Below are 15194 nucleotides of genomic sequence, written 5' to 3'. Positions count from 1 at the left end.
CTCTTCGTGCTCATGACGTCATTGATGACGTTTTTCTATCCCCTTGATTCTGACTGATAAGACACGATCTGCCAGCCCTGTTTTCGAGCGGTTCCTGCTCCTCTTTACACGGTTAACGAGGCACCTCCTCGATTTCCGCAAACATTAACTGGAGAACAGGCCCATTAACAATACGAAGCCTTCCTTAAGTTCCCCAAGAGATAAAAATCCCTATCATTCTCCTTCATTCATCTCTTTGCCGTTCTTGCTCTCTGATGTCTACTTCCCCCTCCTTTTCCTGTAGACAGTGTTGGGCCTCCAAGAGCAGAGGTTTGTAGAACAGCAGCAAGTTTTCCCTTAAGTGGATCACCCAAGGTTTATCGAACTCAGGGAGGAAGAGGTCAAAGATATCCCTCTCATGCAACCCTGCAACCACAAAGCAAGAAGTCTCTTGTGTCCCCAACACACCTAATAGGTGCACTAGTTCGGCGAAGAGATAGTGAAATACAGGTGGTATAAATATATATGAGCAGTAGCAACGGTGCTAGAAAATAGCTCGCTGGCGTGTAGTAAACAAGCAGTAGTAACGCAGCAGTAGTAACACAGTAAAACAGTAAACAAGCAGTGATAACAGTATTTAGGAACAAGGCCTAGGGATTACACTTTCACTAGTGGACACTCTCAACATTGATCACATAATAGAATAGATAAATGCATACTCTACACTTTTGTTGGATGATGAACACATTGCGTAGGATTACACGAACCCTCAATGCCGGAGTTAACAAGCTCCACAATTAATGTTCATATTTTAGTAACCTTATAGTGTAAGATAGATCAATTCGACTAAACCAAGTACTAACATAGCATGCACACTGTCACCTTCATGCATATGTAGGAGGAATAGATCACATCAATACTATCATAGCAATAGTTAACTTCATAATCTACAAGAGATCATGATCATAGCATAAACCAAGTACTAACACGGATGCACACACTGTCACCATTACATCGTGCAGGAGGAACAGAACTACTTTAATAACATTGCTAGAGTAGCACATAGATAAATTGTGATACAAACTCATATGAATCTCAATCATGTAAAGCAGCTCATGAGATTATTGTATTGAGGTACATGGGAGAGAGATTAACCACAAAGCTACAGCGGAGCCCTCAGCCTCGGGGGTGGATTACTCCCTCCTCATCATGGAGGCAGCGATGGTGGTGAAGATGGCGGTGAAGACGGCGGTGGAGATGGCTCCGGGGGCAATTCCCCGTCCGGCAGGGTGCCGGAACAGAGAGTTCTGTCCCCCGAATTGGAGTTTCGCGACGGTGGCGGCGCCCCTGGAGTCTTTCTGGAGTTTCGTCAAGCGGTGTCGAAGTTTTAGGTCACGACGGCTTAAATAGGCAAAGAGTCGGAGTCGGAGGGGCCACGGGCTGCCCAAACCATAGGGGGGCGCGCCCCCCCTTGGGCCGCGCCGCCCTAGGGTGTGGGGCCCCCTGGCACCCCTCTGTCCTTTCTCCGGTGCTCTGGAAGCTTCGCGTATTTCTAAGACTTTCGGCGTTGATTTCGTCCGATTCCGAAAATATTTCCTTACTAGGATTTCTGAAACCAAAAACAGCAGAAAACAGCAACTGGCCTTTCGGCATCTCGTCAATAGGTTAGTTCCGGAAAACGCATAAAAATGATATAAAGTGTGAACAAAACATGTTGGTATTGTCATAAAACAAGCATGGAACATCGGAAATTATAGATACGTTGGAGACGTATCAGCATCCCCAAGCTTAGTTCCTACTCGTCCTCGAGTAGGTAAACGATAAAAGATAATTTCTGAGGTGACATGCTACCAACATAATCTTAATCATACCATTGTAAAGCATATGAGATGAATGCAGCGATTCTAAGCAATGTAAATGCAATGAGTAAACAATTGAATCATATAGCAAAGACTTTTCATGAATAGTACTTTTGAGACAAGCATCAATAAGTCTTGCATAAGAGTTACTCATAAAGCAATAAATTCTTAGTAAAGGTATTGAAGCAACACAATGGAAGATTAAGTTTCAGCGGTTGCTTTCAACTTGTAACATGTATATCTCATGGATAGTTGTCAATGCAAAGCAATATAACAAATGCAATATGCAAGTATGTAGGAATCAATGCACAGTTCACGCAAGTGTTTGCTTCTTGAGGTGGAAAGGAATAGGTGAACTGACTCAACAATAAAAGTAAAAGAATGGTCCTTCAAAGAGGAAAGCATCGATTGCTATATTTGTGCTAGAGCTTTTATTTTGAAAACATGAAACAATTTTGTCAACGGTAGTAATAAAGCATATGTATCATGTAAATTATATCTTACAAGTTGCAAGCCTCATGCATAGTATACTAATAGTGCCCGCACCTTGTCCTAATTAGCTTGGACTACCGGATCATCACAATGCACATGTTTTAACCAAGTGTCACAAAGGGGTACCTCTATGCCGCCTGTACAAAGGTCTAAGGAGAAAGCTCGCATTGGATTTCTCGCTATTGATTATTCTTCAACTTAGACATCCATACCGGGACAACATAGACAACAGATAATGGACTCCTCTTTTATGCATAAGCATGTAACAACAATTAATAATTTTCTCATTTGAGATTGAGGATATATGTCCAAAACTGAAACTTCCACCATGGATCATGGCTTTAGTTAGCGGCCCAATGTTCTTCTCTAACAATATGCATGCTTAACCATAAGGTGGTAGATCGCTCTTACTTCAGACAAGATGAACATGCATAGCAACTCACATGAAATTCAACAATGAATAGTTGATGGCGTCCCCAGTGAACATGGTTATCGCACAACAAGCAACTTATTAAGAGATAAAGTGCATAATTACATATTCAATACCACAATAGTTTTTAAGCTATTTGTCCCATGAGCTATATATTGCAAAGGTGAATGATGGAATTTTAAAGGTAGCACTCAAGCAATTTACTTTGGAATGGCGGAAAATACCATGTAGTAGGTAGGTATAGTGGACACAAATGGCATAGTGGTTGGCTCAAGTATTTTGGATGCATGAGAAGTATTCCCTCTCGATACAAGGTTTAGGCTAGCAAGGCTTATTTGAAACAAACACAAGGATGAACCGGTGCAGCAAAACTCACATAAAAGACATATTGAAAACATTATAAGACTCTACACCGTCTTCCTTGTTGTTCAAACTCAATACTAGAAATTATCTAGACCTTAGAGAAACCAAATATGCAAACCAAATTTTAGCATGCTCTATGTATTTCTTCATTAATGGGTGCAAAGCATATGATGCAAGAGCTTAATCATGAGCACAACAATTGCCAAGTATCACATTACCCAAGACATTAATAGCAATTACTACATGTATCTTTTTCCAATTCCAACCATATAACAATTTAACGAAGAAGAAACTTCGCCATGAATACTAAAAGCTAAGAACACATGTGTTCATACGAACCAGCGGAGCATGTCTCTCTCCCACACAAGCATTTATTCAACAAAAACAAAAACAAGAAACATACTGACGCTCCAAGAAAAGCACATAAGATGTGACCGAATAAAAATATAGTTTCAAGAGAAGGAACCTGATAATTTGTCGATGAAGAAGGGGATGCCTTGGGCATCCCCAAGCTTAGATGCTTGAGTCTTCTTGATATATGCAGGGGTGAACCACCGGGGCATCCCCAAGCTTAGAGCTTTCACTCTTCTTGATCATAGTATATCATCCTCCTCTCTTGACCCTTGAAAACTTCCTTCACACCAAACTTCTCATAAACTTCATTAGAGGGGTTAGTACATAATCAAAAACTCACATGTTAAGAGGTGACACAATCATTCTTAACACTTCTGGACATTGCTCAAAGCTACTGGAAGGTAATGGAACAAAGAAATCCACCCAACACAGCGAAAGAAGCAATGCGAAATAAAAGGCAGAATCTGTCAAAACAGAACAGTCCGTAAGGACGAATTTCTAATAAATACTTCCGTTGCTCAGATCAGAAAACTCAAAACTAATGAAAGTTGCGTACATATCTGAGGAACACGCACGTAAATGGGCATATTTTTATGATTTTTCTACAGAGAAAACAGCCCAGATTTGTGACAGATAGAAATCTGTTTCTGCGCAGAAATCCAAATCTAGTATCAACCTTCGATTAGAGGCTTCACTTGGCACAACAAAACACAAAACTAAGATAAGGAGAGGTTGCTACAGTAGTAAACAACTTACAAGACACAAATATAAAACAAAGTACTGTAGCAAAATAACACATGGGTTATCTCCCAAGAAGTTCTTTCTTTATAGCCATTAAGATGGGCTCAGCAATTTTAATGATGTACTCGCAAGAAATAGTATTTGAAGCAAAAGAGAGCATCAAGAGGCAAATACAAAACACATTTAAGTCTAACATGCTTCCTATGCATAGGAATCTTGTAAATAAACAAGTTCAAGAAGCATAATGCAACAAGCATAGAAAGATAAAACAAGTGTAGCTTCAAAAATTTCAGCACATAGAGAGGTGTTTTAGTAACATGAAAATTTCTACAACCATATTTTCCTCTCTCATAATAACTTTCAATAGTATCATGAGCAAACTCAACAATATAACTATCAAATGAAACATTCTTATCATGAGTCTCATGCATAAAATAATTACTCTCCACATAAGCATAATCAATTTTATTAGTTGTAGTGGGAGCAAATTCAACAAAGTAGCTATCATTATTATTCTCATCAAGTGTAGGAGGCATAGTATAATCACAACAAAATTTACTCTCCATAGTAGGTGGCACCAAAAGACCACTATCATTATAATCATCATAAATAGGAGGCAAAGTATCATCAAAGAAAATTTTCTCCTCAATGCTTGGGGGACTAAAAAGATCATGAAAACCAGCTTCCCCAAGCTTAGAACTTTCTATATTATTATCAACAATGGTGTTCAAAGCGTTCATACTAATATTACTACCAGCATGCAAATAAGATTCCATAGGTTTTTTAATTTTCGCATCAAACAATCCATGTTTTAAATCAGGAAATAGAATAAGAAGATCATTCTTGTCCATTATGCCAAACTAGTGTAAACAAGAAACAAAAAGTTGCAATTGCAGGATCTAAAGGAAATAGCTTTGAGTACTTACGGCGCCAGAAAATAGCTTGGTAGCCGAGGTCCGGAGTGTGAGTACCTTTTACCTTTCCTCCCCGGCAACGGCGCCAGAAAATAGCTTGATGTCTACTTCCCCCTCCTTTTCCTGTAGATAGTGTTGGGCCTCCAAGAGCAGAGGTTTGTAGAACAGCAGCAAGTTTTCCCTTAAGTGGATCACCCAAGGTTTATCGAACTCAGGAAGGAAGAGGTCAAAGATATCCCTCTCATGCAACCCTGCAACCACAAAGCAAGAAGTCTCTTGTGTCCCCAACACACCTAATAGGTGCACTAGTTCGGCGAAGAGATAGTGAAATACAGGTGGTATAAATATATATGAGCAGTAGCAACGGTGCCAGAAAATAGCTCGCTGGCGTGTAGTAAACAAGCAGTAGTAACGCAGCAGTAGTAACACAGTAAAACAGTAAACAAGCAGTGATAACAGTATTTAGGAACAAGGCCTAGGGATTACACTTTCACTAGTGGACACTCTCAACATTGATCACATAACAGAATAGATAAATGCATACTCTACACTTTTGTTGGATGATGAACACATTGCGTAGGATTACACGAACCCTCAATGCCGGAGTTAACAAGCTCCACAATTAATGTTCATATTTTAGTAACCTTATAGTGTAAGATAGATCAATTCGACTAAACCAAGTACTAACATAGCATGCACACTGTCACCTTCATGCATATGTAGGAGGAATAGATCACATCAATACTATCATAGCAATAGTTAACTTCATAATCTACAAGAGATCATGATCATAGCATAAACCAAGTACTAACACGGATGCACACACTGTCACCATTACATCGTGCAGGAGGAATAGAACTACTTTAATAACATTGCTAGAGTAGCACATAGATAAATTGTGATACAAACTCATATGAATCTCAATCATGTAAAGCAGCTCATGAGATTATTGTATTGAGGTACATGGGAGAGAGATTAACCACATAGCTACAGCGGAGCCCTCAGCCTCGGGGGTGGATTACTCCCTCCTCATCACGGAGGCAGCGATGGTGGTGAAGATGGCGGTGAAGACGGCGGTGGAGATGGCTCCGGGGGCAATTCCCCGTCCGGCAGGGTGCCGGAACAGAGAGTTCTGTCCCCCGAATTGGAGTTTCGCGACGGTGGCGGCGCCCCTGGAGTCTTTCTGGAGTTTCGTCAAGCGGTGTCGAAGTTTTAGGTCACGACGGCTTAAATAGGCGAAGAGTCGGAGTCGGAGGGGCCACGGGCTGCCCAATCCATAGGGGGGCGCGCCCCCCCCCCTTGGGCCGCGCCGCCCTAGGGTGTGGGGCCCCCCTGGCACCCCTCTGTCCTTTCTCCGGTGCTCTGGAAGCTTCGCGTATTTCTAAGACTTTCGGCGTTGATTTCGTCCGATTCCGAAAATATTTCCTTACTAGGATTTCTGAAACCAAAAACAGCAGAAAACAGCAACTGGCCTTTCGGCATCTCGTCAATAGGTTAGTTCCGGAAAACGCATAAAAATGATATAAAGTGTGAACAAAACATGTTGGTATTGTCATAAAACAAGCATGGAATATCGGAAATTATAGATACGTTGGAGACGTATCACTCTCCTCTTGTTCACAACCGCTCGCGCCGCCACCACTGTCTTCCGATTTCTCCCAGATCTCGCGATGGTGAAGAAGAAGATCCCCAGCGCCGCCGCCAGCTCGACAAGCGGAGGCGTCGCCGCCAAACCTTCCTCGATCCTTTCGAAGGAAGGCGCCCCGAGCGCTCCTCCCCCAGCTCCGGCGCCGCCGGCGCCACCGAGCTCAGCAGCGAGGCCCGGTGATTGGATAGCCTCGACCGTCACCAAGTGTGACGAAAAGAGATCCCGAAGTCTGGGATTGATCTCCCCCGATGAGGGGCATGTGATCTTTCCAGGTGCGATTTCTCGACCTAACCCTCCTGCCGGTTTTACCGTGATGTTCTTGTCGTTCTTGTACCGAGGCCTTTCACTTCCTGTTCACGAATTCCTCCTCCATCTCCTGCGAACCTATGAAATCCAACTATGGCAACTCACTCCCAACTCAATCCTTCACGTTGCTGTGTTCATCACCCTCTGCGAAGCATATCTGGGCGTTGAGCCTCATTTTGGGTTATGGAAAAAGATCTTCTATGTGAAGAGATACAGCAGTAGCAATGGATCTTTTGTCACCGGAGGAGTAGGATTTGTAGCTCGTTCGGATGTCAATTACTTCAATTTCCCAATGAGAGAGTCCGTGCAAGGGTGGAGATTGAAGTGGTTCTATATCAAGGATTCCTCGTCACCCGAATCTCAGCTTCGCCCGCTTTGTCGATGTCCTTGAGGCCAAGCCTAAGAATTCCTGGAAGAATGTTCTCTCTCTCGACGAAAAAGTAGCAGCCGACGAATTATTCGCCAGATTCCTTCGGATCAAGGAGGCTGACGGGCAAACCATGGTTGGCACCGAGGTAGCGGCAGTGTTTCTGAAACGTCGGGTCCAACCAGTCATGGCTAGGGTTCGCCCAATGTGGTTGTACTCAGGTCTAAAGGATGAGACCAGAATTAATGCTGCCGAACTGTCAGAAAAAGAGCTGCTCGATGAAGTCCGTCGCCTCACTTTCTTTAGTCAAGAAGACTCGATCCCACTGATATCCCCGTATGCTCCTTTCGATGCCGATCATCCACCACCAAAGGTAATTTCCCTCCTTGAATTCCTGTTATACTGCTGTCGACATTTATCACTATTATCCTCATTTGTCTTTTCTTCAACAGACCCTTGTAGCCTTCGAGGACTTACACGATTTACCAAATGACACTTCCGAAGGAAGAGGCTCTTCAGAACCCGTTGACCTTCGTACTGTTGAGCATACAAACCCATCAAGCGATCATGATGACCCGATAAATTCCGAAACTGCTCATACCAATCTCCCCCTGTCAGCCGATGACACTTGTGACACAGAGGGATCAGTGCGTGATGATGGCACTGATCATGATACCTTTATTAATACAGCTACGGAAGAGACCAGGGCTCCACCTACGAAGAGGTCAATCGGCGGTTTTGCCGATGAAGATGATCTCCTTGACATGTAAGTATTTTTCTTCTTTTTACTATTTTCAGCTCCTTGGACTTTTCGCATTTTTCTCATAACTTAGTCGATCAAACTTTTCTTGCAGTGATGATGACTTCATTGAGCCTCCACCCAAGAGGGTCAGACCTGACGCTGTCTCGCCAACCGCCGCAGCTTCCGAAGCTTCGGCTCCCAAGACGGCTCCTACGGCGCAAGTATCGACTGCCTCCTCCCTTTCCAAAGGAAAAGGTGCTCCTGCTACTGCCGCAGCTCCTCCTTCTGTAAGTCTTTGTTGAGTCTAGCAAGAACCTTTTTGGAATGTGTCTTTGCTTAATGATTTTCATAAAATATTCCCTTTCTTCAAGGATCTACGAGGTGTAATATCCTCTTTAGAGGCTTTCGCCTCTCAATTCACCTCCCTGGAGGCAGACAAAATTCGGCTGCAAGAGGAGGCTAAGTCTTCCTCTTCAAAGCTGGATGTCGCCATCAAAAAGACCGCCATAGCCCGCCAGGAGGTCGACTCCCTGAAAGAAGAGCTGAACAAGCTGAAGGAAAGGCTGAAGGAGGAAGAAGCTCGAGCGGTAGAGAAGGATGAACTCCTTCATCAGTCTGCCTTAGCCCTGCTTGGTAAGTTCCTACACCTCTTCTAGATTACCATTTTCTATGGATCTGTTTCTTCGTCAACGATTTCCTTTAATCTCTTTGCAGACGCCGCCAGCATCCCTGCTACTGCCTTGGACAAAGTTCCAGGCAACTCCCCGGCAAATGGTGTGTCAATGGTTCTTGCCACCCACCAGCTTACCCGGGAGCTGCTTGACAAGGGAAAGGGTGCTCTGGCGCGGATGCATTCAATGATATTCCCCAAGGCCAAGCAGGAGAAGACTCTGGGACAGCTGATTGATGCCTTCGCAGTCGACACCAAGGAGGTCATCGAGGTATTCAAGCGCACCTCACGTACCTATGGTGCCCTTCTTGCCTTCCAACTTATGATGGGTTACGGCTTTAAGGCTGACATCGAAGAAATGACTAAGGAGCTGCCGAAAGAGAAAGATGGGCGTCTTGTTAATTTAAGCGCTTTTACAGCGTCCGCCCGTACTTGTGCTCGCCAGCTCCTTGATTTAGTTTCGTCGGGAAAGGCATCGGCTGGCCCCAGCCTGTCGACTCAGACTCAGGCTCCTTGATTATTGTAACAATTTTATCATTGGGCTAGTATGAAACATTATTCTGTTGCAAGAACTCAAGTTTGTAATGAACACTTGTGCTGGCAATGTTGCCAACATACTTTTGTCATAATATCTTCATTTGTACTTCTCCTGATAGAAATTTCTTGTACCTCTCCCGATGGGAGTTATGTTGGATGCTTGATTTGTCCATGACAGTCATCCCTTTGACGTTGTTGCCTGCAGGTTTTCCCGGTGTCCTCGTTTGTTGATGACTCTTCGGGCGTTCTTCCCGAAGGTGATCGGGTCCAACGAATGAAGGATCGGATAACACAGATGGAGAAGGACCTGCGCAGCACTTACGCCTTGGCGGCAATTGTCAACAAGAAGGGCGAGATTGCAGCCGATGTAGAGCGGTATGATCTTACTGAGTTGCATAAGGCTACCGAGAGCTTGAACTGTGAGTCCTTTGATCTCTGCGCCCTTTGATTGATAGAATCTTAACTGATCCTTTGCTTACATTTGTGCCAGTCATAGCTCTGAACCGTGCGGAGGAGAACAAACGGATTCACGAACGTGTGAATGCATTGACCCAGCTATCCTCATCCGAAGAAATTTTCTGGCGGGAGCACTCGAAGGCTTCGGCTGTCGCGCGTTTTCAGGATCGGGTTCAGCAGGTTCATACCTTTTTTGACAAGTGCTATAAGGCTATGAAGGTGGTTTGGAAGACAATGTTTCCCTTGAACGCAGTTCCTCCAACTCTCCTTGCTTTGATGTCTGAATTTGGTAACGCCAAGAAGGTCCGAGAGTTGGTACGCGCGCAAGTTTTTGCAGGAGCCAGGTTTACGCTTGCCCTTGTACTTGCCCGTTATCCTTTGGCAGGTTTGCTGTCGATTGCCAACGTTACTGGGGACCTGGAGGCGCTGTACCCGAAGGTATTGTTGCCTGCCAACATAGTTGTTGACAGACTCGAGGAAGATTCAAGGGTACCTGAAGAAAGAGGGACTCCACAAGGGTGATTTCAGGGATTTAATGTCCGTTTTGTAAATAGAGAATTTGGCTATTTTATCCAAGTGTCTGGATTATGTAATGATGCCCTCTCGTTTGGTAGATACATGCATATGTACTTTTACCATGTTATTGCCGTTGGCAAGTTTTGAGCGAATCTTAGTTGCTCGTTTTAGATGTATGTATATTGGTTGGCTGGCAAATCATGTGAGTGATCAGCTCGTGTTGCAGGTCTTGCTAAACCTGTTGTATGCGCAACTTTGCTTTCAACCGTTTTAAATTTCGACAGGCACTCCCGAATATTTCGGGTGTAGTGATTCTGCCGATGAGCCCGCTGTTCTTTGATATTTCCATAAGTGAAATATCGAACGTGGGTTGTTGTTTATGTGTATTTCCACACTCTTGCTATTTTCGGCACTCGTAGAGGCATCTATAGCAGAGGGAAAGGTCAACGTCGTTTTAGCACTCGTAGAGGCTTTCTGGAGCACGATCTTCTGCCACGTACTATTTTTACATAGTGATGGGGCTTTAGAAGTTTTGTAGTTACTGCAATGCTTAGCAAAGAATCAAAGCTTTAGTTTTTATTAATAAAGGTAAGCACGAGCTAGAGGGCGAAAATTGGAAGGCCCTGTTTATAACGAAGGAAAAAATAAAATAAAGGCTAGTAAACTGCTTAGTCAAGGAAGGGGTTCTTCTCTTCTTCTGGCTTCTTTTCCGCGTTAGTGATTGCTGCAGTGTTGCTGGTTTCATCAAGTGTTTGAGCGGTGGTTGCCATTGTCTTGCTTTCTCCTAAGCCTTCTGTGCCATCAACTGCCGACCCTTTTGCTGCCGAGGCTTCTGCTGCCGAAGCTTCTGCTGCCGAAGCTTTAAGGGCGAGAGCTGCTGGCTTCTTCTTGGTTTCCCTGCCATCTTTTTCTTCCTTGATCTCTCGTAAGGACAGCTTGGACGGAGGGCCGACGATTTCTCGCTGTGGCCCGAACTTTGCAGCAATCCTCTGAAAGTCACGATCACAATTATCCGAGCGTGAAAAACTTCCATAGACTGTGATGTTTGTCCCATTGTTCCCAGGCATTTTCAGCTTGAGGTATGCGTAATGTGGCACAGCCATGAACTTGGCATACGCTGGTCTCCCGAGTATAGCGTGATACTGTGATTCCCAGTTCACCACTTCAAACTCGATTTTTTCCTTCCTGAAATTATCGGCTCTACCGAAGATAACATTCAGGTAGACTTTGCCAAGAGAGTGGCCCGGTGCAGTTGGAAGGATCCCGTGGAAGCAAGTGTCTGTTTCTTCCAGCATGCTCATGGTGATCCCCATACTCCTGATTGTGTCGACGAATATCAGGTTTAGCCCGCTTCCGCCATCCATGAAGACTTTGCTCATCTTGAACCCCCCAATCTGTGCTTCGACTACCAAGGTGGCGTGTCCTGGTTTTGGTATGGTCATCGGGTGATCTGCTCGACTAAACATAATGTTCTGAGAAGAGCAGTCGACGTATTCAGGGATATTTGCCATGATGCTTTCTGCCAAGTTGATCTCTCGGGTGAGCTTCTTCATCTCCCTTTTCGAAACACCTGTCCTGTGGATCATGCTCATCTGCCCACGTGGTGGTGGAAACGCCTCGTTGGGTTGATGGGGTTGAGCTTGCTGGACTTGATGCTGCGGTGGAGGTGGGGGTGGTGGTGGTAGCTGTTGCTGGCCTGACTGCTGGATGAGTTTGTGCATGTCAAGGAACTGCCGACAGTCCCTGAGCAGGTGATTTGACTTCGTTTTGCCGTCCTTGGAATCGATATACGAATGTAGGTAACAGGGGGCGTTAACCTGTTCAGCGTAGGGTAGTTCGGGAGTCCTCTGCTGTCGTGGTTTATAATTACCATGGTTTCCAGAGTTATTCCGGTTACCATCGTGCCTGTCATCTCGCTCGTCCTGCCGATCGGAATACCCTGCGGCTACCAGATTGTTGTCGTCATAGTTGCGGTTTTTTCTTCTCTTGTGACGATCCCTTCGGCCACCCGAATCGTGCTTCGGCTGGTCATCGTCTTCGTCATCACTACGCTGTCGTGGCCTTCGTACGTTATCCTCACCATCAGCCCAGCTGTTGGCGATTTCCATTAGCTTGGTTATGGTTTTTGGCTTTTTGCGCCCGAGTTCTTCTATGTAACTTTCCCGCTGAACGCCGTCGCTGAAAGCGTCGATTGCTCTATCGACAGATACGTCTTCGGCAGCGTTCAGGAGCTTTGTGAATCTCCCGATGTATGAACGCATCGATTCCTTCTGCTTCTGCCGGCAATTTCGTAGCTCTTCGATCCCGACGGGCCTCTTATATGTTGCTTGGAAGTTGGCAACGAAGGCGTCTACTAGGTCGTCCCATGATTTGACAGAACCTTTCGGCAGCCCCCGTAGCCAGGCCCGTGCTGAATCCTTCAAGTAAAGCTGTAAACATTGCATTGCCGCTATCTGGTTTCCTTTGTGCAGGATCACTGTCTGCAGGTAGTCATCTATCCAGGATCTTGGCTCTTGCTGTCCATCGTACTTGGCAGCGTCGGTAGGGGTAGGCTTAAATTTTCTGGGCGGCATTGCCTCGCGTATCTTGTAACTTAGACAATCGGCTCCCCTGAGTTCGCCGTCGTACTCCTGGTCTTCATCCGAAGAATCGCTGTCGTCGTGTTTCCTAGTGGCGCGTCGTTGTCTTGCTTTGTCGATCCTGCTCTGGGTGATCTCGTCCCGAGCGTCTCTCGCATGATGTTTTGAGCCACTACCTTGGACCATAGTCCTTTCCTTTTGCGGGACTAGGTTGTTCCCCAGTATCGCGAGACTTTCGAGGGCACCGCGGTGAGCTTGAGTCATAGATCCTTCGGGGCACTGGTTGATGAGGTAAGCGGCGAGGTAGGCCGTTGCTCCTGCAACGGTTTTCGGCCGTGGCATGCCCGCAGTATCCGTAGTCATAAAGGATTTAGTTAGATTCGATGTTATCTCTCTGGCGTCATCTTCCGAAAGCCTGGACATCCTTGACCGGTGCTTGCCTGCTCCCTGAGTGTTTCGGGAGGCGCTCCCTTGCGAGCCCCTTCATCGTTCGCTGGATCGATCCGCTGCAGATAAGCGTCTCTCGAGGGAGGCTTGCTCTTTTGACAGGTGCTCCCGGTTCTTCTCTAGTATGGTGCGGTAAGCATTGAGGGTTCCAACCGAAGTCCCGCAGGGAGCGGCGTGTTGTTGAGTACTGCTGCCCTTGCTGCTGCCCACTCCTCATCCGCAATGGTGTAATCGCTGTCACGGTTGCTGGCGCTGTTCTCAAAGCTCGCCCTTCTACTGGAACGAGGGGTATGATCCTCGTCACCTCTACGGCTTGTGTTTCCCGTGTTATTGGCGACATAAACCTGATGGTGTGCCGGTCTTCGGGTGATTCCCTGGACGGTGCTGTCGGTACTGTCCTCTCCCGATGAATACTGGGCGTTGTAGATGAACGGCGTGTCGCTCGATCCCAGCCCGTGCCTGGTGTCGTAGTTCAGGCAGTAGTACGAGGTTAATTCCGAAGATGTGGGATCGTCGGACCCTACCGACATGGAGGACACCGAGCGGGGAGTCGAAGGCGTGGGTGAGCACGTCGATCCTGTCAGTCCAGCCGACAGATCAGGTGATGATGGTGCGCTAGAACTCGTCGATCCAGAGGCGGGGGATTCCAGCAATCGTAGGATTCCTTCTGCATTGACGTTGTAGTGGACGCTGCCGAAGGTCATCTCCATGTTCCCTTGTAGATCTGAAAAGTTCGAGCGGGAGGAATCGCTGTGTGGAGTAAACTCGTAGGAGCCGAATCGAATCGGGCTTCCCAGGATGGACGACGATGGTGTCGACGAAGCTGCTGATGAAGTTGCTGGCGACGTTGCCGGCGAATTTGCCGGTGAAGCTGCCGATGCCATGATCGGATCTGCCGATGCCTTGCCTTGCGCCAACAGGGTTCCCACAGACGGCGCCAATTGTCGAGGGTGCTCCTCGGCAATGCCCTCCGATAGGGGCTTAGGGTTGATGGAATCCTGCGAGCTGACACGAGACATCGGTACACAGACAAGCGGGGAGAGCGATTTACCCAGGTTCGGGGCCCTCGATGAGGTAAAACCCTTACGTCCTGCATGTCTGTCCTTTGATTATGATGAAAACAGGTTACAATGGGGTGTCGAATAGTTCGGCTGTGATCTCGGCGAGATGCTAGTTGCTAGGGTAACCTAGTTCTAAGCTTCTGCTGGCTAGTATTGCTAAAGTTGATTGTGTCCCTCGATAGCCCCTCTCCTGGCCTTTATATAGGTGGCCAGGTCCCGAGAGGTCTAATCGAGTACGAGTAGGTTTACAATAGATCTATCTCCAAACTTTCCTTGTTTGGCTTCTTCTTTGTCTTGTACTCCAAGTAATCTTCCGTTGCACCGTCCTAGTGGCCCATCTTGCCATCAGGTACCTTCATGGGCCTCCAGTTGGGCCGTGCAGGGTAGAGCAACGTTGGTTACCCGAAGGGTAATGCCCACGTCATCCGTACTCGGTCACACGTACGGTGTTGATGACGACGTCCTTCTCCCCATTCCAGCAGGCAGCGGAAGTAGTAGATCCTCCTCGGAATCCCGGCAGCACGACGGCGTGGTGGCGGTGGTGGTGGAGAACTCCGGCAGGGCTTCGCCTATGCGTTGCGTGAGTATTATGTGGAGGAGGAGAGGCTAGGGTTTGGGGAGAGGGGGTGGCTAGGGCGCCGGCCATGGGCAGCCCTAGGTGGTGCGGCCAAGAGTGGCTGCCCCCTCCCTCTTCTCCTCATTATATAGGTGGAAATCCCCAAGAGTTGTAGTC

The 15194-nt window shown here is 46.4% G+C and overlaps 1 long non-coding RNA gene across 1 annotated transcript; it reads left to right on the top strand.

Moving 5' to 3' along the window:
- The first annotated feature begins 7503 nt into the window (after positions 1–7503).
- Positions 7504–8451, top strand: LOC139835354 (uncharacterized). The gene is made up of 3 exons (XR_011751159.1): positions 7504–7826; positions 7906–8219; positions 8308–8451. It is a non-coding gene; the product is annotated as an uncharacterized lncRNA (long non-coding RNA).
- The last annotated feature ends 6743 nt before the right edge of the window (positions 8452–15194 follow it).

The sequence above is a fragment of the Lolium perenne genome, chromosome 2 (genome assembly GCF_019359855.2).
Source record: "Lolium perenne isolate Kyuss_39 chromosome 2, Kyuss_2.0, whole genome shotgun sequence".
Classification (NCBI taxonomy): domain Eukaryota; kingdom Viridiplantae; phylum Streptophyta; class Magnoliopsida; order Poales; family Poaceae; genus Lolium; species Lolium perenne.
The sequence above is the reverse complement of the archived record's forward strand: the minus strand, read 5'-3'. Positions and strand labels throughout refer to the sequence as shown.